This window comes from Vidua chalybeata, chromosome 21, assembly GCF_026979565.1.
Source record: "Vidua chalybeata isolate OUT-0048 chromosome 21, bVidCha1 merged haplotype, whole genome shotgun sequence".
Taxonomy (NCBI): Eukaryota; Metazoa; Chordata; class Aves; order Passeriformes; family Viduidae; genus Vidua; species Vidua chalybeata.
In genome coordinates, this window is record NC_071550.1 from 1,252,965 (window position 1) to 1,258,964 (window position 6,000).

Here is a 6,000-nt window from a genome sequence, read left to right on the forward strand (position 1 = left end):
TCTCTCATTTCCAAGTAGACTATAAGAAAACCAGGCCAGGAAGGTCTCTGAACTTGGGGAAAAGCTTCAGAAACTCTCCAGGAAAAACAAAGAGTGCACAGGGAGACTGTTCATGGTACCTAAATATTTATCCAGGAGGTGGGTAGTAAGGAAGGACTAATTAGTATTAAAGATGTCAAATATCGCACCTCTAATTATGTTAGCAAAGGTAGCACAACGGAAGGCAAATGTGAATGCACATCTGAGATCATGAGACTCGCTGCCTCATCCGTGACTATGAATTATTACATCACTCTGCTCATTCCCATCAGGTGTTGTTTTCTGACAGAGTGATTTGCCTCTTACAGGTGTAGTGCAGTTAAGATTATCCTTGCTAAAACTGGAATTCTTCTGTTTATAGCCCAACTTCGCTGGGTTTATACACTCCATTCTTACAATAATTGACGCTTCTTATCATCTTTCTGTTGGGATTGCTCTGAGTAGTTAAAGTCATTTGCATGTCACAGAGGAGAACAAAGTGTCTCTTGTAGAAATGCATATGAAATAGCCACAAAGACCCCTCAAGAAACCATACAGAATGCAAGCTAATTTGGCATCTGTGGGAACTATCCAAAGTCTGTCCTAAAATCAAACCTTGGAAACAATGGAAGTTCATATTTGAATTCAGATTAGAATCCTGCAGCACCATTAGTGGTTCCGTATGGTATTTATCTTGATAAAATCATCTTTCCCTTCCTCCGTACAGCTGCGAGAGGTTTTCAAGCCCCGTCTGTGCTGGGAGCTTTGCCTCCAGGAGCAGCTGTGGATCGTTGCTCACCGGACACCACGGAGCCCGTGGTGGGACAGCACTGGCTCACCTTTGCTCAAGCACTGCTGCAGATACCCTTCTCACAGCTGTGTACCGTACTACCCTCAAATGTTCTAGTACCAGATTAATTGCCTATCACTGAATTGATTATGTACTTTTTGCAGTCAGGAAAGGTCATGGATTTGTACACTCTGACATTGCTAATTATCAAAAAGATTTTAGGTATTTAACAGAATTAAAGTACAGTATTTTATGTCACAGAATTGCCTCCGTGGATGGAACCAATAATACCAAGAGCGCGCTGAAAAAAGTATGGCACGGCCTCCAGTTCACAGGGTATCTCTGATTATCTTTTAATGGATATACAAACACAAGAAGACATCCAACCCTTGCTACCAAAACACAAGGAGAGTAACAGAATGTAAACATAAAGCTGCTAATGTACACACTGACACATGAATGGCATTTACATTGTTCAGAATAAAATCAAGGATACTTTCAAATAATGAGCCACAGAAAAATTGCTGGAGCAAAATCGTCTTCAGAATGAAACGCAGGCTCATTTGAAATGAGAGTTTTTTCATTAAAAAAATGGTGCAGCTAATAATAAAGTCTTTTAACCTGTATTTTGTTATAGGTGACAGGTGAACAAATCACAGGTCTTGAGTTTCTCTACCCTGCCTCTCTTGGTAACGTCATCTCCAGTACCATCTGCTACCTACCAGACAAACAGACCAACCACATAATGAGGTACCAGCTTCCACCCAGCTACCGTGACTAAATCAGAACAAAAGATTCAACGCCTCCTTCAACAAAGGAACACAAGTCTAAGCTGTCTTTGCTAATTGCTGGGTTTCAGGTTGTCTGTTACAGATTTTAAGTGAGCTACAAACTTCCATCAAATACTTATAGCTGTTGGATAAAGATACTAAGAATAAAAGATAAATGGAAGCAAAAGGTAAGAGAGAAGAGAAGAAAGCTTAGAAAATAAGCAACTACTTATGGTAATTTAAGGACTGTGCAATAATATAAACATGAAAGACCAAGGGGCAGAGTGATTGATATCTCATATGTTTTCGATGCCCCTACGGTTATTAGACTGCAATATATGGGAACATACAATAAACTATGAATTAAAATGTAATTGTAGCTTCGGGCATCTTCTTCATTGTCTGCTGTGGTGTTATGTCTTCATGCACCGTGATTGACAAGGTGTAATTAATCATCTTACTCAGTTGTAAATATGGGCACCCTTCACAGTAGGCATCAGGAAGTGTGTACCAGCAAAGGAAGCAATAGTTGACGCTGAGATACCATTAAATCAAAATCAGAATGCGTATATGTTCAGAAATGTGTGTTTGGTGTGATGCTGTTATCGTTTATTTCTCAAATACTGTACCAACAGATTTACTTGATTTGCAAGTTAACTACAACATTAACCAGTTTTATATATTTTGTCTCTTCTTCACTTTTATAGGCAATGATGTTGTTCTCCTAAAATGTGAGCCAGTTTGCTTCCTGTCAGCAAGTGGAGCTCAGCTCAGCTCTTCCTCTCCCCAGGTTGCTGCAGACAGACCAGCAGCTCCGTGGTCTCACTTGAAATGGTTCGGGCAAATTATTACTCCATTCATGGATCACCTTCTGCACTTCTTACATACTGAGTTAGATACTTTGGGTCATTTTAAAGTGAAAGAGAATAATGAAATTATCCTAACAAGGAACACTGTTCCATTTAAAAATAGGACATTTCTTGTCACCAATGCTGTCCCCAAATTGTAAATGAATGTCTTTTAAAAGATTTTTTTCAGTATTCCAGGGTAGGAAACATGTTATATCTGTTTATTTTTGTAAATGATTGCTATCCTTAGCTAGTTAGTACAGAAATGGTGTCCGAGTCATGAGAAATTAAGTGGTTTGTCTCAGGAAAATTTGGTGGTATGCATGTTTTTGATGCACGAAGAGCTGCTGAATGAATAATTGGCCCCTATTTAATGTCCTCTGCTTTAAAGCTGTCTAGTACATTTGCTGTTTAAAAAAATGTCTTTCAAAGCTGTTAAATATGTAACAAAAAGAGGTTGCTCTCCCCATTCTGACATGAACAAAGCCATACAGTGAGCTGCCTGAGGTACTTCCAGCATGGGATTAATTACAAACACAATCATAAATGGAAATTTTCAAAGTTTTTAGATTCTTTTTCTTTGCAATACCAGCTGATGAGTGTTTGATAAAAACATGCAGTAAAAATATCAGTTCAGGAATTAGCTACTAAATATTAAGCCAAGCATTTTTCAGAGAGTATGGGATCTGTTGGATCTATAATTCCACCATTTACCCCTGATGGAGTGAGATCTCTGGCTGTCTTCAGAAGCAAACCGAGCTTAAAACAGGAGTGTGCTCTCAAGAAGATGATCGACTAAGAATGTGTTTTATTTTGATTTGAAAAACCGTCAATCACAGATAAAAAAGACCAAATACTATTTTTATACATATTAGCTAACTGTATTTGTCTGGTAAACCAGGCATATGCAGGAAAGAGAAAAAATAGAGTTTAAAAGGAAAATATTCCGAAGGTTTTGCCCAGATGTTGTGCTGAAATTGTTGTTCCCTGGTACAAGCAATTGATTTCAGAGGAAAACACAAGCACGTATCTGTAGATGTGAGAGAGAAGTAAGATGTCCAATGTCTCACATATTTCAGTTTATATAGCCACAGCTATTTAAACAATTCCAAAACTGCCTCTACGGGTGTCAAAGAGGGAGGGAAATCTTCAACCACATGATCTTCTCTCCAGAGTCCTGTTAAATCCACTGAACTTAAAACAGAACAAGAAGTGTGAAATATGGGTTTGAACATGTTATGTCAGAAATGTAAAGGTTGGAAGCCTTTTTAGTAACCGATATTAATATTGTATTAAATGTTATGAAAAGGTAGGTGTTGGAGAGAAGGGCTGGGCTCATGTGCAATTTTGTCAAGGTTTTTATCTGTGATTATGATTCCAGATGTATCTATTCCCTGAGGACAAAAATGAAGTAAAGTTGGCATGTGACATGTGTTTTAAGGTGTTTGGCACAGTTTCCCAAAGTGATGACAAAATGTTCATTTTTATTACAGTGAATTGGTAAAGAAAACACGATTCTGAAGGTCAGTAGCTGTATATTTACCATAGCTTTGGAGATTTATTTTGGGGAATATACATATTTGGTGATGTGCATAGATCTGATTGCCTGACAAGCATCTACCATAACAAATAATGTAAATACAATAACTTTTACAGAATATGAAGTGGTAATTACTAGAAATTCAGTAAATTCATGCGCAGAACATGGCAAAGATCGCAAAAATGTCTCTTTTTTGCATCTAGTAGTGTAGCTGCTTCTTATTAGTTTTTTTTAATCTGTTTACTGCACACTAATCTTATTGCTCTACAGTTAGAGCCCAAATAATTGTAGCAAGGTCCTTTGTAGGAACACGTTTTTAATGTAAACGGACAGATTTTTATATTTTTAACAAACTGGGGAAGGTTTCTCTTTGGGTGAAGTCTGTTTTCCAAACGCACGTAGGAGCTGAGCTAAGAGCTCCTGTGGCTGCCCGCTCCCCCCGTGCCGTCCCTGCAGCCCCTGTGTGTGCAGCAGCCCCGCAGCTCCATGCTGGCAGCAGGGCACCCCGGGCTGCAGGAGCAGGCAAACACTCCCTCATAAACCTTTTACAAGTCCAGCATCCACCAATCCGCGGGCTCTGGGAGCCTGCCCCGATTGGGTGTACCAGGGATTTGGTAAACACGGCTGCATAACAAAAACAAGGTTTGTAGGGAAAAGACTCCAATCGTACTGCTTCCTTTGAATATTCAGAGCCTAAGAATATGATTAATTCCACACTTTAGAAGTAAACTTCCCCAGCTCTGGATCCATCTGCAAATATTCAGAGCGATGTGCTCAATACATTCCTTTCTGTTCTACAACCACATTTCTTTGTGAATTTAACCACATCAGAAAGCACTTCAGATTTCAACACAAATATTCAATGCATTTAATGTAAGGAAGCTTCCTTTATTGGAGGTGATTTGGAACATTTTGTATTTTATAGGTATATTTAAGAGGTTAGCAGTAGGGGGGAATCGTCTGTGGAAAATCTGTCTACAGCTGAAATTCTTAGATGCAGAAGTGTTGCTGAAATGCCTAATACATTTACATTCTTTTGTTAAGTAGCTTACAGGACTATCCTCTTAGCTACCAGATACCCAGAACCTTTTTTTTTTTCTTTTTAAAGTCAAATAACATTTCTCCTCTTTCTTCTTATTTGTTATTTTCAGCAGTATATACTTGGTTCGGGGTTTTGTGTACCATTAGAGGTTTTTTATTTTCGCTGGCTTCTTTACTTTTTTAATCTATAATTTTGTTGTTCTTTTCAATAATCTTCTGCAACTTTATTTCATCTTTAGTGCATGCAAAGAAGCCCCTCATTGGCTAGTACATTACTGATAATGATTTACAAGTTTTCCCAGATTAATTTCCATGGGGTAATTTTTTTCCCCAATATAACATAACTCCAATTAAAAAAAAAAAAAAGAATGCCAAAGGTTAAGGCATTTTATAATACAATTTGGAAATTAATTTCTGAAGTTGTTGTGTTTGTATTTTGAATTTAGAATCTATTTATGCTTCAGTATCAGAAAAACAATGTGTAGAGTTTAAAAATTAGCAGTCTGGTATTTTCCAGATATTGAAATGTGCCTGCCTAATGAAGGCAGAACACTTGCTCAGTAGATTTATTTTAAAGCAGTGCTTTTAGATAGTCATAAATTAAAATGGCAGTTTTCAACTGGATACTTATTACTATTTTATTTGATATTTGCAAGATACCTGACCATTTAATATTTATCCTTTATTTCTCTAAGCTGATCTAATTGCACCTCTCTATTTTGCATCTATTTCTCTTTGCAAACACTACATTATTCACTCTCTCCTGTGCTTATTAAACAGTGCCACCTGCACCTAATGAAACAAAGCTTCTCCATCAATCTATCCCAGCTAAAGAACCCTGACTATATATTATAATTAATTGAAGCTCAATTGAACACTTGAGTCTGAACTAGATACAGTAACCTGAAAAAAACATTAAAAAATTAGGATGTACTTTAAAGAAATCTTTTAAATGAAAATGTTCACTCAAAACTGAGAACCTAACCTTGCACC